Consider the following 13,165-nt stretch of genomic DNA (forward strand, 5'->3'; position numbering starts at 1 on the left):
TGCAGCTGACCCTCTTAGTGAAGGGTGGTGAAAGCTTGGGCCAGTTTTTGAGGACGTGGGTAGGAGAAGGGACAATGCCTGTTTTTTACCACGTTTGCAGGAGGATCCTTTATTGCCTTTAATGCCTGTTTCTAATTCAGATTTTGCATGCTTGTGCTGCAGCCTTCTGCTAATCCTTAGGAACCTGACCTAGTTTTCACCTTGTTTTTTGTTTGAGGGCAGTGAATAGCTTTTGACTGAGCTTAGCTGATCTCTCATACTCCAGCTTGTCCCCACCATGGTTGTGCCCATTCCCTGATAGGGGAGCTTTCACTTTTCTCTTTTTTTTCTGAATTGCGCCCTTCTTCCATTTTCTTTTCCCTACCAGCCCAGCCTTCCAGGACACCTTACTTAGCTTTAATGTTGATATATTTATATGAATGTATTAATCTACCTGCCTGTCCCAAGTGTTCTCCATTGGTTCCTCCTCATGGCTTTTGCTCCGAGTGGAATTTTATTCTGTCTCTACCCTGACAGACCAGATTTTACCAGTTATCCTTTATAGGCTATTCCAAAGATGGAAAAGATGTATAATTTGTAGGTAAAATAAAAAGTGCCACCCAGCATTTATATGTTCTTTCAGAAGAGCAGAACCCCTTAATGTTTCTATTCCAGTCATGTAAATTAACCTGTTAAATACTAGCTGCAATGTGGTTTCACTCAAAAATATATATTATTGTGATAACTGTGTGAACATTTTCAGTCTTAATTTAAGGCTTTGGTGAGTAAGTATATCCTTATCGTGAAACCTTAGTTATCTAAGCTGAAGTATGATGAGAAAATGATGGAGGAACTGTCACAGCTCGGGAGAGGGATGAGGGTGCCTCACTGGGCACAGCCTCTGCCTTTCACGTGGTGTGGGCACATTGGGCAGCCGACTTGTGGGGACAAAAATCAGGTCCCGTTTCTTCATTTCCCTATGCAAGTTACTCTGAAAAGAATTGTTTAATGCTTGCAGCAGGTGTCTGTTATTTGCTATTTGTTTGGGGTTTTTTTGGGTGTAGCAGACTTTGTGTTGATAAAGAATAATTTGATTTTGGAAGGTGACTCCATATAACGTTTGTTTGAGGCTGTTACTGAAGAGTCCCATTGTAACCATAATGGAAACTGTATTAAGCTTAATTTTAAACATAGATGACAGGAAAGATAGATAAGCATTTGAAACATTAGAGTTAAGCATTTCCTCACTTCTTCACAATCTTTACTCATCCTTTGTTTTGGAGAGAAGTGTCAATCTTGCATCTTTTAACTTAAATGTAACCCATGTACATTCCAGTGTACACTTATTTTTTCTGGAATATTTTTATATGGCAATGTGAAATGACCTTCTGTTATATTGGATAATGCAGAATCCAAGAATCTGTGGAAAGCATTATACGATTCTCAGGGATTTTTGTGTTTATCATATTGGAAAAGATTGTAGTCTCATCAGGACTTCTCGTTTATTGATAGCAGACACATCAGTATTGGCAGCTCATCTTTTTTTTTTTTCTTTTTATTAGAAAAAACTTACTGCATTTATTGAGTGGAGAAAAAATAGTGTTTTCTTTTTTATATGAGATAACACTGTGGTTTTGGTAGGTTTTTAAGCTTCCCCTGTATGATTACCTAGGCCAGTGCATTAATAGTTAAAATACCCATTTTATGCATTTCTTTATTATTTTTAAAAGCTAGATATCATCTTTTTTTTAATTTTAATCTTATTGTAATTGGTAACTTTTTCAAAAGGTAAAGAAAGAGGTATTGAAAAGTACTATTGATAAAGTCCAATTTTGTGTATATTGTTAACCATACACCTTCAATACATGGTATTTACTTTAGGATTATTTTGGTACTTTTGATCCTTATATGGAAGACTTTGAAGATGTCTTTGGCTCACACAACTAATGCTTTATGAGGCAAACAAATAAGTAATTCAATCTTTGTAGTCAGGGTGCTCCATAATGACCTAGTCATAATTTTTGAATTGTCGGTCAGCACATATTAAATCAGATCATCTGTTTGAAACAGCTGTATTTCTTAAGCTGCATTTGACAGTTCGTTATCTTATCTGTGAGAATTCCTTTCTCCCTTCATCCTGCCTCGAAAACAATATCCATGCAATTGAACTTTTGGTAAAAGTCAAGGTCACAGCTTTGGAATAAAGTTATGTAAGGGAATTGCCTGTCTTTGTGTTGAAAAGGTGAGTAAATCAAAAGTACTGATATGGTAATCTAAATCTACAGTGTGTTCTCTTGCATTTTATAGAAACAAAATGATGATAAGAAGTTTTCTTGACTTTTAAAGACTGTTCTTAGTGAAACTTTCTTGAGAAAGTGTCTTAATAAATTTAACCATGCACTTTAAAAAAACCTAAAAGGCAGTAAATTATAACATCTATCTATCTATCTAGATGCTATCTGTATATTTTCTGGAATGAAAGGAGTTAGGAGCCCAAGGGCTTTCCTGGAGAAAGAGGTGTGCTTGGAGTTGAGTGAGGGGCTGCTGGACACTCCCAGCCTGTCAGGCTACAATTCTCCTTCAGATTCTTTATTCTTTTTCTGTGTTTCATCCTTTTCACTGCTGGGTCATTTTGAACTGTGGGCAAAATTATTGTCAAACATGGCTCTTGTTCGGTTCCCTCTAACCCCATTTTTTTTTTTTTTTAAATACACATCAATGTGATCTGCTGATGTTAGCTGAAGAACCAGTAAAAAAAAAAATCAAAGTTGCTTCCAAGGAATCCTCCTCTTCCTTATTTGTTGATTCAAACTTTTCAGCTTAATCAATATCTCCTTTATTCCTTGTTCCAGTCACCTTAAAGGCCTGAATGAAGGCAATGGTTTTCATAGCTTCTAGTATGTTGTTGCTAAATTGTTCATTAAGTGAAGAACTGGCATAGTACACACAACATACACCATCCTCATACTTCCTCATTAGTGTGGCCTTGATCTACTGAAGAGTAGTGTTACCTTCAGGGGGTTTTTATTTTGGGGGAGGGTGGGTGGGTGTAGAAATATAATAAATTACCTTTTTTTTTTTTTTTCCTGAAATGAATTATGCATTATTCTGAGTAAGTGAAAACCGTGGATGAAATATTGGCATTTAATAATGTAATGCCAGAACCTCCTGGCATAAAGTTTAGTAGCTAGACCAATATTTAAGCTGTTGAGCAACATTATTGCTCTACTAAACCTCCTCACTTCGCCTGTCTCTCTGCAAGACCTACTGTTGCCTCAGGCTGTAAATGGAAGATGAGGTTTTATTATAAGTCTCCTGGATTAGGTACACAGGAACCACACTGGCTGACATTGGCTTTGATATATATGAGCCAAAGTTTATATAGTCATTTTTGCTGTTTCTATTCTAAAAGTTAATTAACTGATAAGATATAACCCTGGAGCGTGGGCCTTCAAATAGGACAAGACAGAGTTTTAAAGAGAAATTGAGACAAAGGTCTGATGCGACGAATGATCTCGGAAAGGCAAAATGCATTTCCCAGTGCAGTAGCTCAGGGAATCTCCCAGTTCAGTAGAGCTGTACAGTCTGAATTTATTTGGCCCTTCCATGTCAAACTTGCTCATAGACACAAATTACTGTGAGTTCTTGCTCTGCTGTATTTACACTTTGATTATAGCAACAGCAAGACTTAGTCTCCCACATACAGCACATTTGTATGAAAAGTTCCCTTTCCTTTGGGCTTCTGATGAATTAAAAAGCTGCTATTTACTGTTTCTTTGAAATACACAATTAAAATTCCAAATATCAGTTCTCGCCTCTGAAAAGGGAATGTGATGTGAATCTTGATGAATCTTCAAAGTATTGAGTTGGTTCTGCATTGAATTTTATTTCCAAATAACTTATTCTAAAATGGAAGAATTACCACTTTGGGAAATTTTGTGAGTCCCTCTGGTTATGTCCTCTTGGTTTTAAGGGACACGGTAGTGCTGGGCATAATTGGACATAGACTTTGTTCCCTCTTCAGGGAAGAAAGGGTGAGATGTTCCTCTGGGCTACGTCTGCACCGTCAGGGTATGAACGGCCACCTCCGCTTCTATGAAATTTTATTCCAAGTTAATTTCCAAAGATGACCTTCCCCTGCTTTAAGTGCTCCTCAATTTAAACCTTTGATGTTGTAATGGCAGTTGGCAGGAACCTTCTGCATCCGGAAAGATTCACGCACAGAGCAATTTTATGGGAGAAACGGCTCTGAGCTCCAGCAAAGATGAACAAAGCTTCACAGGTGAAAAGAGGGTATAAGATGAGAATCAAACTGATAATTTTATTATAGCCAAGGTTAAAATGGTTTTTACTGGAAAGACTGTAATAAAAGGAAGTGTAGTGAAGTGTCCTAGCCAGTTCTACCCTGGGGTTGGCTAGAATGAAGCACATGAAGATGAGCTAAAAATTCTAACAGTATTCCATTAGGGTGGAAAGCATTTCTAGGTCTGATGCAATTTAGTTTCTGTTGTATTAATTTGTTTTTATTGCATTGGATTCCTTTTTTCAGTTAACTAAATCATAAATTATATGATCTGAACCAATGGTAAAGAAACCACGAAAGAGAATTTTTTTGTGTCCAAATATTGTGTCTGTTATAGATGAATGATCCAATTGTGATCAGTTGGTGTTTGGATTGTGTAATTGCTTTAGAAACAAATGTTTGCAAACAAATGCTTCGTCCGTAGAAGAATCATTAAAAAGAAAGTGTAGTAAGATCTGTTTTCCTGTTGAAATAAATGTGAGTTTTCCCATTGCTTCAGCAGGAATGCAATCTGCTTTATAAACCCCCCTCAATTATAACAGTTTAGTGCAAATTTAAGATAAGTAGCAGCAGCTAAACAAGAAATGTTTCTCTTTTTTTCCTCCTGTAAGAAAGGAAGAGAAGATCACTGTATGGAAAACATAACATCCTGTAAGATATCTACCTTTGCATCTTCTCAGATCCTCTGCTTTGTTTTTAAGAGAGTAGAAGGAGAAACTAAATAGTCCCTTAAGATCTTTTAGCTTCAAAAGGAGAGTAAAAAGGAACGTACTATCAGTGAGAACGGTCTGAACAGCAAACCCAGGGAAAGATGGGTGTAATTATTTTTTTAATTCTGAAGAGGCAAACCTATTGGATCTGCTTCTCACACACACACAAAGTTCATTTAGCATTACCCAGGGGAAATACCACTTCTTATGCTTATGGGAATCAGTGTCTTTGCTATGCTCAGTTTAGAAATACACCCTTCACTGTCTTGAACTGTCTCTTCTGGCAAATTTGGGTGTGTTTTTTTTTGGTTTTGTTTGTCTTCTCTTCCCCCCCCCCCCCCCTCCAGAGAAAGGATGCTCTGAGGTGGGGTTTCTGTAAAACACTTTTTCCCTGAACAGTAGGAATGTTTAGGGAAAAGTATAAAAAGCCTTTCTGGGTGTATAATTTGTACATTATGTATACATGTATGGAACTCCCACACACGAGAGTGTGACTTTACTCTTACTGGGATTCCAGTCTGCCTACTTGGTTTTCCCACTGGGTAAATCTCCTGAAAGGCCTCAAACATTTAATTTTTCGAGGTTGTGGGTGGGAAATTTTTCACAATCTCTTTCTGCCTCTCTCACCTCTAATCTAAGTACAGTGTCTTTACTGTACTTAAGCTGTGCTGACCCTTCAATCTCAAGTCCAGCATCTTTATTTTCTCTCATGAGGTGGACAATATTATATGATGGCTGAAAGATACTTAATTTAGATAACATGAATTATTTGAGCATGTATTTCTATTAGCTTCAGTCAAAGTAATTTTAGTTGTTTTATCAGTTTTGAGCTGGAGATGAGTAGCCAGACTTCAGACCTCAAAACATTTAGTATTCTTATCTGTTCTTTAGAAAAGTGATAGTTGAAGTGGGAAGTTTTATGCAGGGCCATATCTGCAAAATCCATTGGTACTTAAGAAAACTTTGAGAGCGATTTCTGCGAGAGGAATATAAATCAGGATGAGTTGAAAAGTTGTTGAAGGGCCAATGTATGTCTGTAGTGCTGGTCTCTGAGAAGGGGCCAAGGGCAGCGAGAGTTTTGAATACCAAAACGAGAAGAGCCAGAGCTGGGGAACGGGGAGCTGAGGAGAAAGGGGGGATTCAGGTCTGTAGGTGGTACCTGGGATCACAGTGTTTTAAATATAATGTTGGGGCAATTGTGAATATGCTGGTGTGTTATCTTATGTTCTGGATTTAGTATCTGTGCGTTACTGTAAAGGGGAGATGGAGTAAACTGGCAGCGTGTCTGCCTTCCAGAGCAGGATTCCACTCCTAAACCCACAGAAACCAACGTTTTGAATGCCAAGTGACCTGAAAGTTGATACAAGTGGATAATTTTAAATTTTCTCAAAAACGATGCCAAAAAAAAAACAAACTGAAACGTGCAAGTTTACAGAGATGTCTTCTGAGACTTCCCAAGGCTGGCTTTGCCATGGGAGTTGCTGCCATTGAGAGATGACCATGGGGTGCTACCAAAAACTGGACCTGGCTGGGAGAAAACAGGTTGCATGAGATTCTAAGTTCATCCAGCCACCACTAAAAACCATGTCCAGAGAATGTATAACTGAGGAAGAGCTTTCAAAAGAAAGTCAGTGCTTGCTTAATCAGCAATTTTCCAACTTGAGTTCCTAGAAGTACTGTAAATGTTGGTTTTGTTTTCCATTTCCTCTCTCTTGTGTTATTTGGCATGCTTCATTCTCTCTATTTACTGTCATCTCAATGTGTGTATTTATAACAGGATGTCTTAGTTCTATTTTCAAGTGTGCAATAAATAATTTATCTTAAATAAAACTTGATGATAGGAGCTACAGAGAAATTGAACTCGAGTAATTTTAGCAATTGTGGGCCACAGAAAGAGGAAAAAAATAAGCATATTTTTGTGTTTTATGTTCTCTGAAAGGAGCATAATTTCTATCATTAATCATCTTATGCACTTCCATTGATTTTCTTTTTAATAGAAAATGAAAGTAAAAGCAATTCAAAACCTATAATAATGTTAGGAAAAAAAGGGGAAAATTGTGAAAGATTCTTTAGACTGATTGCATAATGCAGAAGCACTCAGATCGCAGTTATTCTCTGGCCAAAGTAAATTTGAAACATTAAAAACCCATATTATTTTATCTTTCTGGCCAGGCAGAGTGTGAACCACTTAGAATAAGAAAACCCTTGTATGAAAACAGTGCTCAACATGAATGATCAGTCCTGTATTGTGCGTTCACTGTGTGGGTGGGAGGAGGAATGGGCTTTATAGCAACGTATTTTTTTCTTGCTTCTCCTCAAACCAGTGGTTCAGTTCACAGATGAGGAAGAATAAAACATCAAGTCACACAGCTTGGCAGAACTGACATGTACAGCTGAGCTCTTGCAGCAGTTCTAGTCCGGTATTCCAGACCTCATCCATAAGTATCAAAGAAAAATTGCACTTTAAGGAGTTATTTCAGGTGGAACAGAGAGAGGTGAGTCCAGCTGAAGGCATTAAGTGGCAGAGGCTGCACTGGAGGTGGCCCCCAGCGAGCTGCAGCTGGGACTCCATCTGAGGCTCCTGTGCCTACATTAACCTGTTTTTTCTCCCTGTGTCCATGTCTTGCTGTGGAAAAGACTGCAGGGGGAAACCAACCTAAAAAGCAGCTAAAACATGGACCTTTAACTTGAGAAGGATCTTCACAGTTGTGCATGCTTTTTTCCCTTCACTTCTATCCCAAACTTCTCCCCTTTCCCCTGTTACAATTTCTTCTCCATACCAATACTCTGCACATGACTTTTCTGCCCACTTCTTCTGCCACCCCTTTTCATGCAAATAATTTCAGTTGCTTTCCTTTATCTTTTCAGCTGGTGTTTACCATCTTTATTGCATCCCAACCTCATCTTGGGCTCCTCTTGTTTGTTTATAGAGCAGGTTGGTGGGGATCTGTGTTTATTCAGCGCTCTGTTTGCTTGGTGGCATTTGTTAGCCCTTTAGCACTACTGTCAATATCATTAATAATTACAAAATGGGAAACTGGTGACCTCAGAGACTATTTTCCTCATGCATAACTAGTTGTTCCAGCTCTTCCTCGGCTATTTTTACTAGATTTGTGTCTGTGATGTCCTTCCTGGAATCAGTTGTTCTTCTCTTCAGATTTACTATAAACATTTATCTTGTGATTTGCTTCTGTAAATCCAGGCATCGGACACATTTTGGTGCAGGGAGCACTGCTGCATCCAAGGGCTGGAGTTGAGTGTATATTTATGTCCTTACACACTCAGGGCCTTAGACTTAAACCTGAGTCTCAGCAGAGCCTTATGTTGCATCTTCTATTATGTCTGCCTCTGGTCTCCTGTAGTTAGGGTTGTGTAAACATACCAAGAAAAACACAAATGTTCCACCTGGGATTTTGAAGCAACTCTAAAGGAGCATCAATACAGAAAATAAATGAGGTCACCGTGAGTTTTGAGAGTACTCTTGTAGTCAGCAAGTCTGGACTCTTAAATTATTTCCTTTTTTTTTGAACATATTACCCCTTAACTTCTTTTTCACTTACCGTTATGTTATTTTATTATATTGGGATACCTAGAATACTTGTGCAACACAAAATGAGATATTTTTTCTGAACAATGAGAAGGAAAAAAAGCTATATTAAAATAACATCTTTGACTTTATGTGCTGGCTTTGATTTTTCACACATACTTGGAATTTAAAGCCAGGGAAGATTGTTACCTTGTTGTGCCTGCAGCTCTTGGGTGTTAGAGCTCTTGTCTAACCTCATAGCTCATCCTGTTGCTCCTGTGCTAATTTCAGCCATTTGATTTGCACTACTGCATAGCTTTAGTTTGTTTGGCCTGAGTGTACCTTCCCGGAATTATCAGTCATTGTTTTCAGTTGTTCTAATGACATCTAATTCCAGAGTTTTGAAAACACTAATTTAGTTTTCACAAATTGAAAGTGCCACGGTACAATATAATTTTACTGGTTGGCGTTTGATACTCTCACTCTTTAGCTTTTTACCCTTTGGAATCCGTTGAAATGCATTTTTAAAGGAGAATTGGTTATAACTTTAGTAAATGAATACAATTGCAGCATCTGTCTGTAATTGGATTTTTACTTAAGAGGAACTATATTTATGTTATCTTTCCTTACTGGATGCAACGCTGTGCCTTTAATGTTTCATTTTCAATACACTTCCTTTCGTTAGGACCATCTCGAGTGCTCTTCTAAGTCAGTCCTGTGCACCTGAGGGCCCCTGAGTCGCCCCAGTTTGATGCTGACATCCTTTGGTGAGGACGTAAGGACGGATGCCTTCAGCGCCTCTGCAGCTTGGCAGCGTACAAACATTTCATTTCGCCATCTAAAAGTTTATGGAACAAGTGTCTGCTGTTTGCTTTCAATTTGAGGGAAATGTAGTTAAAGAATATAGCTTCCATATGCTCCTGTGTGCCATATGCTGAGGTGCTGGGACACAGACACGCTCTTGTGGGCGGAAATATAAAGCCAGAAGGTGGAGACTGTCGCACTGAGTATCCCGTTAGCAGTCCTTGTTCAGTCTCCCAGCAGGACCCTGTAGCAGCAGAAAGGGAAATTTCCTCCCCGAGCTGTACATTTAGCACTTGACTGATGCCTTGAAGCAAAGCAGTTGCATCTGCAGTATTTTCACTGCTCATATTAATTGCTGAGCTTTGTTGGCACCTTCACAGATGTATCCACATGGTCTGTTAAACAATTCCAGCCCTTTCTTGCAAAAAGTTATTTTCTTTTAGCCTCTTAAACCTGCCTACCTTTCAATTTAATTCATGATCTTGTGTTTATCATTACAAGAGAAGGTGTACTTTTATTTTTGTGCCAGCAGTTCTTTTTATATCAACAGAACTGCATTAAAATGTCATCTCACAGTTTGGCCCCAAGTGTTTAATTCCAGTTTGGTGGTGTTGACTGGTGGTAATAAAAAAGAATAGTGGGAGTTGAAAAGGAAATCCTGAATTTCCCCTCTTTGTGGGAATCAATATTATAATTCGAAAGCCTTTATCTGGCAGTGTCCTGTTATTAGCTGTTTTATTCATATGTTTGTGTCCATTTTAAATGCTGCAGAGATGGTAGAAATCACACATTATGTCTAGGAGGGATTTATAACTCTGATTTTATTTTTTTTTTCCCTCGGTGCACAGGGCTGCAAATGGACTGCATTTACTCTCCAGTGGTATCCCCCTTAAAAAAACAAAACAGATGTTGACATAGCAGAAATGGCTTTGCAGTATGAGTTTATTTAAAACCATTGTGACAGAACTGAGGATTAAGGGGAAATATTTTTTATGCAACATAAACCACATATGAGCCAAACCAATCAGTAGTTTGAAACCACCGAGGATAAATAATTTTACTTTCCTGGAGGTTCACTGAAAACAAATTTCTCTCATTCTCTTTCCAGAAGTGCCTGTATATGAAAATATTTTTCTCTTAGAAGTTAAAGCTAACTAAATTGGGGAGTAAGTTTGCAGCAGACAGAAACGAGGGGAATAGTTCCCAACTGAACCACTGGAATGGCTCCATCATCTCTGCTGCTTCCTGCCTGCCCCTTCTCAATCCATTAAAATGCCCTAAATGGGCTTTTGTTTTATTATTTAATTTATTTTAGCAGTTCATGCTGCTCACCTCAAGCATGGTTGTAAGCATGTAGCAGAAATGCTGCTATCGCTTGTGACTGACATGCTGCAAAGATCAGGCCTATTAAGCTCATGCTTTTGAAGATAATTCAGTTTAGACTGAAGAAGTCATGCACTGGCGTAGTTTTGAAGATGTTTGCAGGCTCTTGGGTGGAAATGAATTGCCTCCTAATATGACTGAAATGCCCTCTGTTGCTTCGGAGGAGGTGTGGGGTATGTAGGGGTAACCAGGTGCCTGTGGCTGGCATTTTATGATGTTATGTGAAATGAGGAGTGCCTGCTCTCCCCACAAAGTGACACGAATGCAGGTCAGGTCACCACAGAGGTGCCCATCTGCAACTCAGTAATAACAGTGATGGCATTGGGAAGTGTGGAAGTCCAGGAGTGTGGGATGCAAGTGAAGTGTTTGCTCTCCAGTGCCACTATTTTAGGCATCGAGAAAAGCTTTTTGGATTCCTTACTCTGTGGCTGCTGCCTTCTCGCTGGCACAGAGGCTTTGTTGCTCTGTCAGGAATGACTGGATTGAGTTACATGATCTGCGTTTACAAATTTCCTAAAGTAGAGAAAAGAAGCAATTCTGTATTTGAAACCACCTGCCCATCCCTAATCACCTCACAGGAGATCCTCCTTTAAGTCTTATGTCTCTTACTAGACTATCCATTATATTTTCTTTTCAACTCCTTCTTGTCTCCATGCCTATACATCTATAATGCACTATATTATTTGCTTTTTTAATTCAACTTTGCTCTACGCATATGTCTATTGTCACCAATCTCTTTAATCTCCATGATGTCTGGCAAAGATTTGCCCTGATCCTGTATGTCTCGATATATCCATCTGTTTTAGCATCCAGATAGACTCAGCAAACTCAGTGAATTATTTGTGTGCCGAAAACCGTGAAAAATATTTTTTTTTTTTTATTTGCTGTGCAATCACAAGTGTGGCTGCATGGGGTTGGCAGTGCAGGGTGGTGCTCATGCCCCTGCCAGCAGCTGCAGCGATGCTGAGAAGATGGTTTGTGTATCCTTGGCCAGACTTCACGGGGACACATCCGTGTTGCCAAATCTGTGGTGTCCTTGCTGAAGGTAATGAGGCTACACAGACCTTGGGCATCAGAGTCTATTACTTGTTTAACCTTCCTGAAGAGGGCAATTACACCACGTCCCCATACAGAGCCCTGACCTCAGTCCTTGCCCTCCCGTAATTGAGAAGGGGAACGGCTCCGGGTCTGACTGCCGGAGTTGGGAGCTGGGAAGGGTCACGGGATTGAAAGTGAAAGGCAAGGATCAGCAATTTGGAGGTAGATATTAATATGCTGATTTGCTGTCACTTGAGTCTAAAGAGACTTTTAACAATTGCTTGCCTTTTGCATGCTCTTCAAAATGCTGATTTTTTTTTTCCACAGAAATCTAATCACATTTTAATAAGATGTTTTTTTATTTCCAGATGGTTGCCAACCCACCCCTTGCTCCCATACAGTACTGTAGTTAAAACCCCCAAATCATGTGTATTTATTGCAGTTACACCCCAGTAAGTCCTTTAACTGCAAGAAAGCAGAGTTCTTTTTCCCTTTCTCTTCATGCGTTCCTAGTCACATTAAGTGGTGGCAACAAGGAAAACTATATGCAGCCTCAGAAACCTGAATTATTTAGCAGTCATCATAAAATAATATCACAGGTTGTTAAGGTTAAATATTAAAATCTGGATTAAATAATTTCATCTTCAGTGCCTTTATGATGCAATGTGTGGACTTGCCTGAAATGAGAGAGCCCGACATGACAAGAGTCTTGTGGCCAAATTCAGTTCCTTATTCTGTCCCTGAGTTCATTTCTATAATCAAGTGACGACCTTCCTTTGCTTTGTTTAACCTACACTGTAGGGTATAAATAGCCTATAATCTTGGAGATTTTGTGAGAACTAATTATTATTAATGAAATGAAAGACTCCATGATGTGCAGGCTATTTTTATTTATTATAATTACTTATTATAAATTCACTGAAACTTTAGCAAATTTTATCCTAGGCTTCCTGTGACTCAGGTTTATACATTAAATACTTTTTTGCCCTCCATCGTGGCTATAAAGTGCCAATATCCACCCTGAAAAATTAATCATTATAGTCCTAAAAAGGACAACGGGCAGAGAATGCAAGAGTGGAAGAGGTAGCATAATATTTAGGGAGCTCAGTTTGGAGAAGCCAGACCTTGTATTTACATCTTGCTGCAAGAAGCATTTAGCTGTAGCTTCTTGCTGCTCAGTCGTTCCCTTAATCTAAAATATGAAAAAGATGTCAGTTTTGGAGAAGGAAGCTTTCTTTTATGGTTTTTAAATTCTTTTTTCTTCCTTTGAAGCAATTTCAGTTCCATGAGTACCATGTGCATCAGAGCTTGTGAATCCTGGCCTAGACCAAATATGTTTTCTGGCACATAACCACAGTATTATATGTTTTCTTGCTTGGTCGTACAATGTATCATTGGTTAAACTGTTGCCACAACCCTTAA

The 13,165-nt window shown here is 38.8% G+C and overlaps 1 protein-coding gene across 4 annotated transcripts in view; it reads left to right on the top strand.

The window, feature by feature from the left end:
- THSD7B (thrombospondin type 1 domain containing 7B) overlaps nucleotides 1-13,165 on the top strand; it is a 306,100-nt gene that overhangs the window by 191,588 nt on the left and 101,347 nt on the right. The gene's annotated exons all lie outside the window — the stretch shown is intronic.

Source organism: Empidonax traillii, unplaced genomic scaffold (genome assembly GCF_003031625.1).
Source record: "Empidonax traillii isolate 1590-97213 ecotype Southwest subspecies unplaced genomic scaffold, ASM303162v1 scaffold142:size1213974, whole genome shotgun sequence".
NCBI lineage: Eukaryota > Metazoa > Chordata > Aves > Passeriformes > Tyrannidae > Empidonax > Empidonax traillii.